General features: G+C 45.3%; 1 pseudogene; it reads left to right on the forward strand.

The window, feature by feature from the left end:
* LOC101604103 overlaps positions 1 to 13,367 on the forward strand; it is a 47,039-nt pseudogene extending 33,672 nt beyond the window's left edge.
* Positions 13,368 to 17,448: the final 4,081 nt, after the last annotated feature.

Genomic DNA, 17,448 nt, shown 5'->3' on the forward strand with positions numbered 1-17,448 from the left:
GTTCTCTTACCCACAGCTGGACACCCCTCTGTCCCAGCCTGCTGGTTCCATCCCAGCTACTGCTCCAGCAAGCCCTAGCCAACTCCCATTTCTATTGCCATGGCAACTGAATTCATTTCCCATCCTTGCATTTCTACTTTGGGAAAGAAACCTGTGACAGGTACCCACCCTCCCCTCTTTTTTTTTTTTTTCCAATATTTTATTTATGTATTTGAGAGGAGAGAGAATGGGCACACCAGGGCCTCCAACTGCTGCAAACGAACTCCAGATGCATGTGCCACCTTGTGCATCTGGCTTACGTGGCTCCTGGGGAACTGAACCTGGGTCCTTTAGCTTTGCAGGCAAGCACTTTAACTGCTAAGCCATCTCTCCAGCAGCACCCCCCCCCCCTTTTTTTAAAGACAAAGTCTCCCTATGTAGCCCTGATTGGCTTGAACTCCTTTATGTAGATCAGGCTGGCCTAGAATTTGAAGTAATTCTCCTGCCTCTGCCTCCCAAATGCTGAGGTTATAGTCATGAGCCACTACAGCTAGCTTTATACTTCTTTTCTTTTTTCTTTTTGAAACATGATCTTTACTCTGTATCTTAGTTTGGCCTCAAACTCATGGCAATCCTCCCACCTCAGCTTCAAGAGAGTGGTGAACCACCATCCCTGTATCCTGCCTTATTTTATTTTTATTTATTTCTTTATTTATTTTTGTGACAGGGTCTCATATAGCCCAGCTTGTGAAGGGGGAACAGGAGAAAGGTTGTTTTGTTTTTGTTTTGTTTCTTTCTAAACAGTCATCCAGGGACAAGACCCAAGGAGAACAAGGGGATGCCACCTTGCCTGGCCTGGCAGGATTAGAACCCACGTCTGATCCAGTCTCATCCAAGATGGCTGCAAGCAATTCCTCAGCTATAGTGCTTCCTGCTTCTTCCTCAGTCCAGCACACCTGGGTTGCTTAGCCCCTTCTGAGTAAGCTCCTTGAGTCTATGAGCCAATCAAGTCTCTCACTTACTCTCTCACTTATGCACCGGAGTCTGACGGCAAGGCTCATCCTAATTGATGTCTGACCCATATATTCGGGCCTGCCATATGTGTGGTCTCTCTCTCTTTCTGCCTTGGCTGCTCATTCTTCTGGCATGTGACTCTCCTGGTTCCTGCTTGCTAAATTCTTCCTCCTTCCCAGCTTGGATGGGAAGGTGCCAGAGGAAGGAAGATTTCCTATTTGCCTGGGCATTTTCCTGCTTGTTTGCTACATGTATTTGGTCTCGGATGCTTTCTCCCTTTGCTGTGTGAATGATCTCTCTTTAAGCCCTGAGTCCTTTACTATCCAGTCCCTTAGCTCTCTTATATGTGAAGGTGAAAGGCTTGTGTTTTCATGGTGGGTGTGTGTGTGTGTGTGTGTGTGTGTGTGTCCTTTCCATAGGCTACTCCCTGGAGATTTCCCTATCTTTCCTATTTCCCCTCCCTCTTGGATGTTAATTTTCCCTAAAATAAACTTCATAATTCATAATTTATCCTTCTCAGAGTCTGTTTTCTTTTACAATTCTTTGCTAAATCGGATACAGAGCCAAAAGTTGGGATTCACAGGCCTCAGAATTCCTCCCTGGACCCCCAAATACTACATCAATTGGTTTTCAACACCTGATCTTCCAGACCCCACCTCCCAAGTACTGGGATTACAGGAGAACCACCACACCTAGTTGAAAATAGGGTCTTAGATATTTGAGGGGCTGAAGATGCTCAGTGGATAAAGTGCTTGCCTCTCACTCTGGAGTTCAATTCTCAGACCCTGTATAAAAAGCTACAATCCAGGGGTAGAGGGATGGCTTAGCAGTGAAGGTGTTTGCCTGCAAAGCCTAAGGATCCAGATTCAATTCTCCAGGTCCCATGTTAGCAAGATGCACATCTTGGTGCATGCATCTGGAGTTTATTTGCAGTGGCTGGAGACCCTGGTGGACCCATTCTCTCTCTGTCTCTCTCTTCCTCCTTCCCTCTGTCTCTAATAAATAAATTAATAAAAACAATACAAAGGAAAGCAGCCGGACATGGTGGCACAGCACTCGGGAGGCAAAGGTAGGAGGATCGCCGTGAGTTCAAGGCCACCCTGAGACTCCATAGTGAATTCCAGGTCATCCTGGGCCAGAGTGGAGGGCCTACCTCAAAAAAGAAAAAAAAAAAAAAACACAAAACACAAAACACAAAAAAACTACAATACAGCTGGACATGGCCAACTTGGAATATACTATGAAGTCTCAAACTGGCTTTGAACTCACAGCAATCCTCCTCCTATCTCTGCCTTATGAGTGCTGGGGTTAAAGGCATGCCCCACCAGTGTGATCTTTTGATAGACATTTACAATATGGAATGATCATATCAGGCCAACTAACAAATCTGTCACTTCATATGATTATCTTTCTGTGCATAGATGGTGAAAACAGTTTAAAATGGGCTGGGCATATTTTAGGTAGGAGGATTGCTATGAGTTTGACTCTACCCTGAGACTACATAGTTAATTGCAGGTCAGCCTGGACCAGATTGAGACCCTACCTTGAAAATTTTATATATATATATATATATATATATATATTATTGCAATTTGGAACATACAGTGAGTTACCATTCTGTACCATATATGACAAGCCTGTTTCTCTTGAAACTCTGTAGTCTTTGATCATAAATATTTTTCTTTTGTTGTCTGTGCCCATAAAAATGGGGGTGGGGGCTGGAGAGATGGCTTAGCGGTTAAGCACTTGCCTGTGAAGCCTAAGGACCCTGGTTCGAGGCTTGATTCCCCAGGACCCACGTTAGCCAGATGCACAAGGGGGCGCATGCATCTGGAGTTCGTTTGCAGTGGCTGGAGGCCCTGGCGCGCCCATTCTCTCATTCTCTCTCTCTCTGCCTCTCTCTCTTTCTCTGTCTGTCACTCTCAAATAAATAAATAAAAATAAAAAAATTTAAAAAATGGGGGTGGGGAACAAGCCACGCCTGACATTGTTAACGTGGACTACACAGAAGTACATAGAATTTCCAACTATATAGTCTTTCCCAACTCCTGTATTCTCTTGATCACCCTGACCTACTTCTTCCCCTCCTCCTATCTACTAACTGATCATGGTTCCTGTCTGAGAAGCATGTTTGAGAAGTCTCTGTTAAAATTAATGCCAGATAACTTTGTGCTGTGCCAACTCAGAGAAGAGGACATTAGAGGTGTTACTACAGTGCTTGGAGGATGCACACCTGCTGCTCTGGGTGGGGGTGGGGGGTCTGTTCATTTACCCAGTCCTTGCCTGGAGAGATTGTCATCTCTGAAGAGGAGGCTCCCAGTCTAAAGCTCTAAGGGAAACACAATTCCTAGGTTGTTTGTGCAAGATCAGGTGCCTACACTCTTGGTTTGGCTGTGTAATTTGCACCCAGAAGCCTTGTTATACTATGTGAGGGCCTGGAAAAGCCCCTCTCCCCAAAACTTTCCTTACTGACCTGACACATCCTTAGTGGCAGTCATGCCATGATTGGTTATGCATGCCAGTGTGCTTATACACTGTTTCTCTTTTTTTTTTAAATTTTTTTTTAAATTTTTATTTATTTATTTGAGAGTGACAGACACAGAGAGAAAGAGGCAGAGAGAGAGAGAGGGTAGAGCGGGCACTCCACGGCTTCCGGCCACTACAAACGAATTCCAGACACGTGCGCTCCCTTGTGCATCTGGCTAACGTGGGTCCTGGGGAATCGAGCCTTGAACCAGGGCCCTTAGGCTTCACAGGCAAGCGCCTAACCACTAAGCCATCTCTCTAGCCCTACACTGTTTTTCTTAAAAATGCAAATTTCAGGGCTGGAGACATGGCTCAGTAGTTAAGGCATTTGCCTGCCAAGCCTAAGGACCTGGATTCGATTCCCCTGTACCCATGTAAAGTCAGATGCAGATGTGTCTGGAATTCTGGCTAAAGGCCCTGGTGTACCCATTCATTCTCTCTCTCCCTCTCTCTCTCCCTCCCTCTTTATCTCCCTCTCAAATAATAAATAAATTTTTTTAATGCAAATGCAGAGCTGGGAATATAGCTCAATGATAGAACATTTCCCTGGCATGCATGAGGCCTTAAGTTTAATTGTTCATACTGGGGGAAAGAGTGTATGGTAAACTGTGTTCAGTTTAACACCTCCCCCTTTCTGTACCTTGCACACAATAAGTGCTCACTTAGAATTTGTGGCATTTAGTTCATGTCTTACCACAAAATGTTTCAGCACATGACTCCCCAACGTGACATCTGGAACTGCACTTAGGTTAGGCACTGTGGTTACTAACACAGATGCCCTCCAAGCCTTGGAATTTCCTGAGTGATAGATAGTCTTTTGTTATGCTTAGAGAGCCCCTTTCAATCACACCTCACTTTATGCTAATACACTTGGGTGTCTTAGCTTTAGCCTTAGTCTTAGCTTAGCCTTTAGATGTTTTCAAGGACACTAAAAAGACCCAGTGACTAGAGAATTGGAACTTTCAGCCCTACTCTCCTATCTCCCATCAGGAAGGGAAGAGAAATTCTGGTGATTCCTACCAACGCAGATCCAGAGGCTCCTAAGAGCTCATCACTGAAGTAGACTTAAAACCCACCCACCACGGCTCAGGGAATTTTGGGGAAGAGGGAGCAGAAAGATTGTAAGAGCCACAGGTTGAGACATCATGCCCAGGGGCATTCCCTCCCCCCAGAAAATAACTGCTGCTCCCACAACACATAACCTACAATCCCAAAGGGAATACCTGCCACCCCACTGAGGAGGATCCCCACCGGAATGGGCCCAGGGATGAAGGAAAAGAAGGTTTGCAAGGGGAGGGCAGGCCAGCTGTGGGTTATGGTTTTGAGGGAAAGTTTCATCATGACAGAAGAAGCATGGCAGAGTGGGCGGCTGGGGCATCACATCTTGCCACAGCACTGGGATGTGATTGACTGAGTGAGCCAGCTTTGAATAACCAGTGGATTGGACTGATAAACCTCAAGGTCCTTCTTGCACTCATAAATCCTAAGGTCTATCCTTGGCAACACACCTTCTCTAGCAAGGCTCCACCTCCCACAGGCTCCACAACCTTCCCAATTGCCACCAACCAGAGACCAAGTATTCAAAATACATAAGGCTACGGGGGACATTCAACATTGAAACCAGCACAATTCTTTATAATAAATTGGCAGATATAAATAAAGTGTTTCCCTTGAGTTTTATAAGTCTATTTAGCAACCTATCTAGTGTGAAAAACTTGGATGAGTCCCTAAATTAATGCCTTCAAAGCTGAATATTATTCTATTTATTTATTTAAGTATTTTATGGACAGTATATTTTTTTCTTACAGTTTAGAACATACAGTGAGTTACCATTCTCTATCATATATTACTGAAACCTATTTCTCTTGTCTAACTAAAACTTTGTAGTCTTTGACCATAAATATTTTTCTTTTGTTGTCAGTGCCTATAAAAATGGAGGTAGGCCAGGCATGGTGGTGCACGCCTTTAATCCCAGCACTCGGGAGGCAGAAATAGGAGGATCTCCATGAGTTCGAGGCCACCCTGAAACTACATAGTAAATTCCAGGTCACCCTGAGCTGGAGTGAAGCCCTACCTCGAACCCCGCCCCCCCAGGAAAAAAATGGAGATGGGGCCTGGTGAGGTGGCGCATGCTGTTAATCCCAGCATTTGGGAGGCAGAGGTAGGAGGATTACCATGAGCTCAAGGCCACCCTGAGATTACATAATGAAATCCAGCCTGGGCTAGAGTAAGACCCTACCTCGAAAAACAAAAACAAAAAAATGGAGGTGGAGAACAAGCCATGCCTGACATTGTTTTTGTTTTTTTAATTTTTATTAACATTTTCCATGATTATAAAATATATCCCATGGTAATTCCCTACCTCCATGCCTGACATTGTTAACATGGACTGTATAGAATTCCCAAATATATATATATACACACATACATATACATATATACACACACACACATGGATATATATATATATATATATATATATGGCTTGAAATTCGCTACATAGACAAGGCTGGCCTCAGACTTGCAATGATCCTCCAAGCACTGGGATTACAAGCATGTTCTGGCACACCCAGCTCCATTTTCAATATACCATATTTTGATTGCCCATTGATTCCTTGATGGACCCTTGGGTACTTCCACTTTTTCTTTGTTTCTTGAGACAGTGTCTTGCTGTGGTCTTGGTCTGAGACAAAATTTCCTGAGACCACATGGTCCAGATTGTGTGATGGGCATCTGATGTGGGGCCAGTGTGTGGTACTGCGTCTTGAACTTGTGGGATTGCCAACTCCAGGTACTCATTGTCAGAACTGAATAATGTGGTAGGGCACCAGCTGGTGTTTGAAAATTGTTTAGCATAGGAAACACCTATACATTTATTTACTAACATTTTTAAAAATTATCTTTGTACTCTATCTACATCTTTTAACCAAGAGACACATGCAAAGTGTCGGAATTGCAGCATTTAATTCCAGCACTCAGAAGACAAAGGTAGAAAAATTAAGGAGGTCAGCCTGGAATAAAGTTAGACCCTGCCTCGAAAACAAAACAAAACAAAAACAGGTATAGGAATTGATTGTAGTATAGCAGTTTGTTATTACAGTTGCTCAAGGGGGAAGAAAAAAGTGTGCCTGGAAAATAGTGTCACTATGTACTGGGCACCTCCAAGGGGGAGAGAATGTTTGTTTAAACACAGGTCTTTGTCTCTACAACACGCCACCCCACCCACCCCTGCTGCCCAAGTGCGCTGGGACTTTTGAGTCACTTGCGATGTGTTTTTGAACGCAACATGGGGGAAGAACCCCCACAGTCTGTTCAGCTTTTGCAATGGAAAAAATACAAGCTGGGTTTGACTGAATGACAAAAAGAAATCTGTTGAGCCCGGAAGCGTAGTAAATACCGTGACTCCCTGCAAATGTGCACAGCCCAAACAGCTTTTTCCAGTCTGGAAAAATGAAGAGATTTGTCTGCGCAGCATCAGCCGAGGCCCCACCCCCCCCCCCACCTCCCTAGCTCCTGCGCCACCCCCACCTCCTGGTCAGGCCTCCCACCCTGCCCCAGACATTCAGTCATAGCTTTCATCCTGTGGGACTTACAGTTGCCCCAGGAAATAACCTTGCCCGGGCTCTGGGGAGATGCACTGACCGTTCCCAGGCAACATCCCGGGGATCCGTTGGGTGGGTTTTATCAGTCATCTCTGACCTTGGCAAAGTTGCGCAGCAGGCAAAGTAGGTCTTGGTGTCCTTTTCCTTGCTCGCCCTCTGCTCTCTCTCCTTCCCCCTCCATTTTCCCTTTGGCTTTGAGACACCCTTGACCCCATCTCTGCATAAGATAGTGTTTTGAGGGAAGTCTAGTAAAACGTGAGATTTTAAAAGCATTTGCTCTGGGTTAGTACAGGAGGTGAAGGCAGAATGAGAAACCTCCCAGCTACTCTCAGAGGCATCCATCTGGGACAACCTTGGTAGGTGTACAATGTCTGCAGACAGAGGGGTGCCGGGGAGGGGGGGGGGCACGTACAGAGAGACTCTGGCTCTGTAGCTGGTCTTGACAACACATTTGCATAACAATTTTGCTACTTCTTAAATAGAGGTTTGCTCTGGGGGTGGGAGAACAGGAAGGGACCCACCCAAACCACTGGAGATGACATATCAAACCTGCAGCTGAGTGTGCTGGGAAGGAGTTAGAACTTGAATCAGAATTTGAATGTTTTGAAGCCTGGCTCCTTTGGCTAGGAAGTGTCTGCCTTCCTCTGGGCTTCACCCATAGCACCGAACTCAAACCTGCCTAGGCAGATAGCTGTGAATGCTTTTTGAATCAGTTAGTGTATAAGTCAAAGAACGAATGAACCCATAACTCTGGGTAACATTCTTCTTTGAGCCTCATTTTTCTGCTCTATGCAAAATAATACAGGGGAGGAGAAGAAATAAAAATATCCAAGGGCTGGGCATGGTGGTGCACTCCTTTAATCCCAGCGCTCTGGAGGCAGAGGTAGGATTACCATGAGTTTGAAGCTACCCTGAGACTACATAGTGAATTCCAGGTCAGCCTGGGCTAGAGTAAGACCCTACCTCAATAATGATGATAATAATAATAATAACAACAACAATACAAGGGGCTGTAGAGATGGTTCAGAGGTTAAAGTGCTTGCCTGCAAAACCTAAGGACCCATGTTTGATTCCCCAGTACTCACATAAAGCCAGATGCACAAGCATATGGAATTTGATTGCAATGGCTGGAGGCCCTTCTGTAAATTGTAATTTAAAAGTCAGTTTGAAGCCTGGCGTGGTGGCACACACCTTTAATCCCAGCACTCATGAGGCAAAAGTAGGAGGATCACCATGAGTTTGAGGCCACCCTGAGACTACATAGTGAATTCCAGGTCAGCCTGAGCCACAGTGAGACCCTAACTTGAAAAAACAGAGCAAAATAAAATAAATAAATAAATAAACAATAAAAGTCAGTTTGAGGTTGGAGAGATGGATCAGTGGTTAAAGTGCTTATCTGCAAAGCTCATCTGCGTTTGATTCCTCAGTACCCATGTAAAGCCAGATGCACAAGGTGACACATGGATCTGGAGTGTGTTTGGAGCAGCTAGAGGCCCTGGCACGATCATTCTCTGTCTCTCTTTTATCTCTCAGCTTACAAATAAATAAATAAAATTCAGAGTCTTCTATGTGTTTGTTTATTTGATTGTGTGAAATAGAATCTATGTTCCCAGGCTGGCCTCAAACTCATGATTTAGTGGAGAGGACTTTGAACTCCTGATCCTCCTACCTTTACTTCCCAAGTGTTGGGATTGAAGGTTTGCAGCACCACACCTTTATATATTTTTCCATTAAAAAAATTTTGTTTGTTTGTTTTTTCGGGGTAGGGTCTCACTCTAGCCCAGGCTGACCTGGAATTCACTATGTCTCAGGGTGGCCTCAAACTCACAGCAATCCTCCTACCTCTGCCTCCTGAGTGCTGGGATTAAAGGCATGTGCCACCACGCCCGGCTTTAAACATTTATTTATTTACTTTTTGTTTGTTTGTTTTGAGGTAGGGTCTCACTCTAGCTCAGGCTAACCTGGAATTCAGTACGAAGACTCAAGGTAGTCTCGAACTCATTGTGATCCTCCTACCTCTGCCTCCCAAATGCTGGGATTAAAGGCTTGTGCCACCACGCCGGGCTTTTATTTACTTATTTATTTTTGGTTTTTAAGGTAGGGTCTTGCTCTATCCAAAGATGACCGAGAATTCACTATTCAGGCTGCCCTCAAACTCACAGTGATCCTCTTACCTCTGCCTCCTGAGTACTGAGATTAAAGGCATGCACCACCACACCGGGCTCCCATTCTTTTTTTTAAATATTATTTATGTATTTAAGGGAGAGTAAGAAGCAGAGAGAGAGTGTGAGAGAATAAGTGTGCCAGAGTGGTCCCCAGCCACTGCCAACGAACTCCAGACACAGGTGCTCCTTTGCATCTGGCTTACGTTGGTTAGGAGGAATCAAACCGGTATCCCCTTTGGCTTTGCAGGCAAACGCCTTAACTGCTAAGCCATCTCTCCAGCCCTATTTAGGCATGATCTTTCTGTGTAGGTCAGGCTGGCCTGGAAATCATGATTCACCTCTCTCTGCCTCCTGAATGCCGGGATTCCAGGCATGTGCTGCTATGCCAAGATCAGAGGAATATTTTTTCAGTGCTTTTGACTAAGCTCTTTGTGTTTGAGAACAATGTTTTCAAGGTGCTCAGCCTTGGTTGATGGTCACTGAACCCCCTCCAAATCCTTCCTAGGGTAGAGCTTGCCTTAGCTACATTAAGGGATTTTCATCACGTGCTAGGGGTATCCAACCTCCAGGTTTTGATCCATGTCGTTTCCTCAGCTGAGTCCATTCTCCTTTCGTTTTATCAGTCCCATTCTAGAGCTTATCCTTCAGGTGTCAACTAGGACTCACTTCTTCCCTGATATGCTCCCTCTTCCTCTGCTGCCTTCAGGCTAAGCTTCCTCCTTTGTGTCCTTTCTATTTCGCTCTCAGAGTGCTTCCTCCACTGAATGGTACATTCCTACCACTCATGCCTTCTGTTTAAATGGTGGACCTCTGGGAACAAGGACTATGTTATGCCCTATAACACTGCCACCGTTGTGCTAAAGATTGAACCTGGGGCTTTGCTCATTGTAGGTGAGCACTCTGCCCATGAACTGTATCCTCAGGCCTCTTTTTACCTTTTAAAATTTCTCTCCCTCTCCCAAATAAAATATTTTTTAAAGTATGTATCAGGGTTGGAGAGATGGCTTAGCAGTTAAGGCGCTTGCTTGCGAAGCCTAAGGACCCATGTTTGTCTCTCCAGAGCCCACATAAGCCAGACATAGAAAGGTGAGACAAGAGCAAGGTTGCTCACGCCCACTTGGCAGTACAAGCATCTGGAGTTCAATTTGAGTGGCTGAGGCCCTGGTATGCCAACTTTCTTCCTCTCTCTCTCTCTCTCTCTCTCTCTCTCTCTCTCTCTCTCTCTCTCTTTCTCTCTCTCTCTCTTGTGGCTCAAAATTTTTTTAAATAAAAAAGTAGGTATTAAGCAAATCACAGCAATGATCTGGGAGATGAGTAGAGGAAGACCAGAGACATGGAAACCCTCTTCGCAGGGTATTGCATTTACTGAACTATGAGGGGCAACATGTCTTCTCCCAGAGTGACCAGCATGCAAATGAAACATGCAGGACAGCGCCCACACATCAATACATGCCTGCACACTCCCTGCTAAAGGCGATCACTTGGGCAACACACTTTTCCTTGCTGGGGAATTTCACCCCTTGTCACCTCCTCCCACTCATCTTTTTCATTCCTCAACATACAGGGAATTGCCAGGCCAAAGTGCTACCTGGCAACAAAAAGTAATAAGAAATGCCAGGGAGGGAAATAGATCACACCTTTGCCTAAGACTTTTCCTCATCTCTCTCCCTGCTTTATTTATTTTAGTGATTTTTTTTTTCTTCTTGTTTTGTTAGCATCTCACTATCTAATCCAGCCTAGCCTAGAACTTTCTGTATAGCCCAAGTTGGTCTCACAACTCAGGATCCTCTGCCTAAGCCTTTGGAGTGCCACCACGCCCAGCTGAGATCACAGATATGTAACACCACCTCTCACTCTCTCTCCTTGCAAATAAATAAACATTTTACAAAGTATCCGGGCTAGAGGTGTAGCTAGATGCTTACTCTTCAGTGCTTACCTAGCATGTGTGAGGTGCTAGGTTTGATCTTAAGCCCTACTGAGGAAGGAAGGAAGGGAGGGAGGGAAGGAAAGAAGGAAGGACTGGGCATGGTGGTGCACACCTTTAATCCTAACACTTAGGAGGCAGAGGTAGGAGGATCTCCATGAGTTCGAGGCCACTCTGAAACGACATAGTGAATTCCAGATCAGCCTGAGCTAGAAAAGCAAACAAACAGGGGCTGGAGAGTTGGCTTAGCAGTTAAGTCACATGCCTTTGAAGCCTAAGGACCCAGGTTCGATTCTCCAGGTCCCATCTAAGCCAGATGCACAAGGTGGCACATGCATTTGGAGCTCGTTTGCAGTGGGTGGAGGTCCTGGTGTGCCCATTCTCTCTTTCTCAGCTCCCCCTCTCTGTGTCTCTAATAAATAAAAATTTGAAATTCTTAAAAAAAGAAACCAAACAAAGGAGGGAGGGAAAAGGAAACAGGAAAGGAGAAAGGGAAGATTAAAACTTAGTATGTAGTTCTACCAACTCTGGAGTCCTGACAGATGTGTCTTTTGGCCAACAGGGCAACAGCCGTCTACTCTGTGCTTTGGCTTCCATCTTTGTTCTCTCAGAGAGAAGAGAAACAGAAGATGTTCCTGAAGTACATTTCTATTTTGTCTCCTTCCTTCCTTCCTTTTCGTTGTTGTTTGTTTCTTTGTTTTTCGAGGTAGGGTCTCCCTCTAGCCCAGGCTGACCTGGAATTCACTATGTAGTCTCAGGGTGGCCTTGAACTCACACTGATCTTCCTACCTCTGCCACTTGAGTGCTGGGATTAAAGGCATGCGCCACCTCGCCTGGCTTCTATTTTCTTTTTAAGAATAGCTCCTGGGCTGGAGAGGTGGCTTAGTGGTTAAAGCGCTTGCCTGAAAAGCCCAAGGACTCGTGTTTGACTCTTTAGGTCTCACATAAACCAGATACACAGTGACGCAAGCATTCAAGGTCGAACACATGCGTGCAAGGAAGCGCACTCATCTGGAGTTGATTACAGTGGCTGGAGGCGGAGGCCCTAGCGTGCCAATTCTTTCTTTCTCTCTCTCTCTCTCTCTCTCTCTCTCTCTCACACACACACACACACACACACACACACACACACACACACGGAGGCGGTGAAGCCTAAGATCCCGGTCCTGCAGCAGCAGACCCACAGGGTCGAGGAGGGTCGAGTGCCTGCCGCAGGAGGAGGGAGAAAGGCGGAGGCTGACCGGTTGAGGAGGAGTTGGACCGTGCTCAGGAGCGCCTGGCTTCCTGCCCTGCAGAAGCTGGAGGAAGCAGAAAAGGCTGCAGATGAGAGTGAGAGAGGAATGAAGGTCTTTGAAAACCACGCCCTGACAGATGAGGAAAAGATGGAGCTCCAGGAAATCCAGCTCAAAGAAGCCAAACACACTGCAGAAGAGGCAGATAGGAAGTATGAAGAGGTGCTTGTACGTTGGTGATCATCGAAGGAGACTTGGAACGCAGGGAGGAACAAGCTGATGAGTAGATCAGACTGATGGACCAGAACCTTCAGAAGTGTCTTAGTGCTTCTGAAGAAAAGTACTCTCTGGGCTGAAGAGATGGGGTAGCGGTTAAGGCACTTGCCTGTAAAGCCAAAGGATCCCGGTTCTATTCTCTAGGACCCATGCAAGCCAGATTCACAAGGGGGTGCACGCACCCATTCTCTGTCTCACACACTCCCTATCTCTTTCAAATAAATAAAGTATATTAAAATTAAAAATGTTATAAAAGCCAGGCATGGTGGCGCACGCCTTTAATTCCAGCACTCAGGAGGCAGAGGTAGAAGGATCGTCATGAGTTCAAGGCCACCCTGAGACTACAGAGTTAATTCCAGGTCAGCCTGAGCCAGAGTGAAACCCTACCTCGAAAAAAAAAAGAAGAAGAAGACAAATATGAGGAAGAGATCAAGATTCTTACTGACAAGCTCAAGGGAGCAGAGATCCATGTGAGCTTCCTGAGAGATCAGTAGCCAAACTGGAAAAGACAGTTGATGACTTCGAAGATAGGCCAAAATGTACCAAAGAGGAGCACCTCTGTACACAAAGGATGCTGGGCCAGAAGCTGCCTTGCGCAGCCTTGCAGTCACACCCCCGGCCCCCACTGCACAGAGGCCAGCCTGCCTGAAGCTGACCTTGAAATCGAGGGTTGACCTTTAACCTGAAGAGTGCTGTTTTCTTTTGCCACCCCCTCTATCCTCATGTCTTTTTTTTTTTTTAACTTTCTATTTGGAAATAATTTTCCATTCATTTATTGTTATTTTTTATTTGCAAGCAGAGAGAGAGAAAGAGAGGGAGAGAATGAATGAAGGCACCAGGACCTCCAGGCACTGCAAACGAACACCAGATGCATGCAGCCCCTTGTGCATCTGGCTTACATGGGTCCCCGGGAATCAAACCAAAGTCCTTTGGCTTTGCAGGCAAACGCCTTAATGGCTAAGCCATTTCTCCAGCCCTCGTGTCTTTTTTTTTTTTTTACCAAACTGTCTCCGCCTCTTCCGGGAGAGTCTGGCTGTGTGGAGGCTGAGCACCTTTGGGAAAACGTAAGGGAATGGGCACAGTGCAGTGTCCGCTAAAGCATGCTGGGATGTACACATTTTGTAAGTTTTTGCTGTTGTAGCAACTGTTTGTAAAACATTCCAAGTAACCCCACATCCCGGGAGCAGCAATCTAACAATTCCTTTCTCACTTTTAGAAGCTAACTTTTCCAGCCTTATGCACACTGCCCTCTCCATGGAGAGGAGGAGGAGAGCAGGCTGTGGGCCTGCCTCACTGAGAGCCACAGAGCCCAGCACAGACTGCACTATGGAACCTCATGGCTCTGTACCAAGTACCAGCCAAACACCGGGGATTCTAGGACATTTTCCAAAACCAAAAAGCCAATACTGGGGCTGGAAAGATTGCTTAGCTGTTAAGGCCTTTGCCTGCAAAGCCAAAGGACCCGGACTCGACTCTCCAGTACCCATGTAAGCCAGATGCACAAAGGGGCACACACATCTGGAGTTCATTTGCAATGGCTGGAGGCCCTGGCATGCCCATTCTTTTTCTCCCTCTCTCTGCCTCTTTCTCTCTCTCTCTAATAAATAAATATAAGTTGTTTGGGGTTTTTTTGTTTGTTTGGTTGTTTTCAAGATAGGGTCTCACTCTAGCCCAGGCTGACCTGGAATTCACTATGGAGTCTCAAGGTGGCCTCGAACTCACGGCAATCCTCCTACCTCTGCCTCCCGAGTGCTGGGATTAAAGGCGTGCACCACCATGCCGGCTTTTTTTTTTTTTTTTTTAAGGACAATTCTGTGCTGTGATAGCACTCAGCTTTAGGTTTCTTTGAACAACTTACTATTGTTTTTTACTCTTTTTATTATACATTCCCAAATTAATCCCCTCCTTCCAAAGCTCTGGAGATCCAATTCTGGGCCTTATGCTTCTTAAGCAAGTGTTCCACTCAACTCTAGCCCTGAGACCAAATGTGTCTCAGCTCTACCCTTCTCACCGTTCACAGAATGGATCATGTGCTTTCTGAGGCTTAGTGCTGTCCTGCCTCCTTGAAGAATGAAAATCATGCTTGTGCCACTGGCTTACCCACAGGAAACTCACCCACCTTGTCTGAGCCCGAGCCTCAGTCTCGAAGGTGCTATCTCATGACCTCATTGCTGCTTTGCATCAGTCATTGCTGGAGAGATCTCGAACACCTTATGTACAGAACTTCAAAAACTATATAGTATTTTGAAACTTTGCCTTTGGCAGTTGGGGTGCCTTGACCACTCCATCTGACTGTGAGAAGTGTAGTTTGTGGGCGGGCAGTCTGCTGTCAAAGTTTCTTTCCTCACCCAGTTACAACTTGTAAGTGAGGTTTCTGTGAGGCCTGTAAGCTTAATGGCTTAGAATGTACTCTGTTGTGATCTCCTTGGAGCCAGTTGGAAAAGAGATTATCATAGTGCAACTGTTGTGATACAAGTGTGGTTTTGGCTTTTTTTTTTTTTTTTTTTTTTTGCTTTAAAAGCTTTTATTTGGAATCTCATCCACAATTTATACAAGTTACTTACAAGGCAAGAAAATGGAAGCCGGGTGTGGTGGCTCACGCCTTTAATCCCAGCACTGGGGAGGCAGAAGTAGGAGGATTGCCATGAGTTCAAGGCCACCTTGAGATGACAGAATTAATTCCAGGTCAGCCTGGACAAGAGTGAGACCCTACCTCGAAAAACGAAAACAAAAACAAAACAACAACAAAAAAAAAAAAGGCAAGAAAATGGAAAACAGCACAGCACAAAATGCATTTCAGGTACAAACTAAGAGCACATTGATACAGTGTCTTTTCTTCTTTTTTTTATTAACAACTTCCATGATTATAAACAATATCCCATGGTAATGCCCTCCCTCCCCTCACTTTCCCCTTTGAAGCTCCATCCACCACCATATCCCCTCCCCCTCTCAATCATTCTCTTTTATTTTCTTGTCATAATTTTTTCCTCCTATTATGATGGTCTTGGGTAGGTAGTGTCAGGTACTGTGAAGTCATGGATATCCAGGCCATTTTGTGTCAGGAGGAGCACATTGTAAGGAGTCCTACCCTTCCTTTGGCTCTTATACTCTTCCTGCCTGTTCTGCAATAGACCCTGAGCCTTGGAAGGTGTGATAGAGATATTACAGGGAAGAGCACTCCTCTGTCATTTCTTCCCAGCACCATGATGCCTTCAGAGTTATCCCAAAGTCACTGCCATCTGATAAGGGAAGATTATCTACCAAAGTGAGAGTAGTATTAATATATGGGTATGAACATTAAGAGAAGTGCTTACTGGCAGTTTGATAAGCATAGTATATATATTTAGCCAGACAGCAACAGATGTTACACCCCTAGGGCTCATGACTACCTCTGTTGTAGATTTTCAGTATCAGGGATGTATTCCCTCCCATGGAATGGGCCTTCAGTCCAATTAGAGGGCAGTTGGTTTCCACCATGACAGATGTGCCACTATTGCACTCATTGGCTCATTTGGCCTGGCTGGCCAAATTTAAGGCTTGCAGTGTCCACTTTACTGGTGATTTCTCTCTCTCCCATTGAACTACATGCAGAATGGCTTCTTCCAGCTTTCTGTCAGCTGGTCTACATGGAAGATGATATCAGCTCAGTTCAGCAGGATTTCTCAGTGGCCTTGCAGCCCAAGTATGTGGAGTCTTCAGCAATAGGTTCTTACCATCTATTCCTGGTGGGAAACCAAGGGACTCAACAATGGCCTGTAATGTTTTGGAGGCATCAGGGACCTCCCTGTCCAGCAACTCACTGGAAGGTGTCCCATATCTGGCACTGAAAATTTTCTAGCAACAATCTATGGCTCCTGAGTGTTCCATTGTCCAAAAAACTAGGTTTCCATAGGATTTATTTATGTCCTCTTAGATTTGTTTTTCAAATTTTTATTAACAAGTTCCATGATTATAAAAAATATCCCATGGTAATACCCTCCCTCACCCCACTTTCTCCTTTGAAACTCCATTCTCCATCATATCCCTCCCCATCTTAATCAATCTCTCTTTGATTTTTATGTCATCATCTTTTCCTCCTATTATAATGGTCTTGTGTAGTTAGTGTCAGGTACTGTGAGGTCATAGATATACAGACCATATTGTGTCTGTGGGGAGCACATTACAAGGAGTCCTACCCTTCCTTTGGCTCTCACACTCTCCGCCACCTCTTCTACAATAGACCCTGAGCCTTGGAAAGTGTGATAGAGATATTGCAGTACTGAGTACTCCTGTCACTTCTTTCCAGCACCATGATGCCTTCTGAGTCATCCCAAGGTCACTGCCATCTGAAAAGATAAGGTTCTCTACCAAAAGTGAGAGTAGCATTAATATAAGGGTATGAACATTAACAGAAGTGCTTACTGGGCAGTTTGATAAGTACAGTATATACATTCAGCCAGACAGCAGCAGACTTTACACCCCTAGGGCTCATGACTACCCCTATTTTAAGTTTTCAGTATCAGGGATGTATCACCTCCCATGGAGCAGACCTCCAGTCCAATTAGAGGGCAGTTGGTTTCCACCATGACAGAAGTGCCACTATTGCCCTCGTTGGCTTATTTGGCCTGGCTGGCCAAATATAAGGCTTTCAGTGTCCTCTGTTGAGTATCTTCACTGGTGTTTTCTCTTTCTCCCATTGAACTGCATGCAGAATGGCTTCTTCCAGCTCTCTGTCAGCTGGTCTATATGGA

The sequence above is a fragment of the Jaculus jaculus genome, chromosome 1 (genome assembly GCF_020740685.1).
Source record: "Jaculus jaculus isolate mJacJac1 chromosome 1, mJacJac1.mat.Y.cur, whole genome shotgun sequence".
Lineage (NCBI taxonomy): Eukaryota > Metazoa > Chordata > Mammalia > Rodentia > Dipodidae > Jaculus > Jaculus jaculus.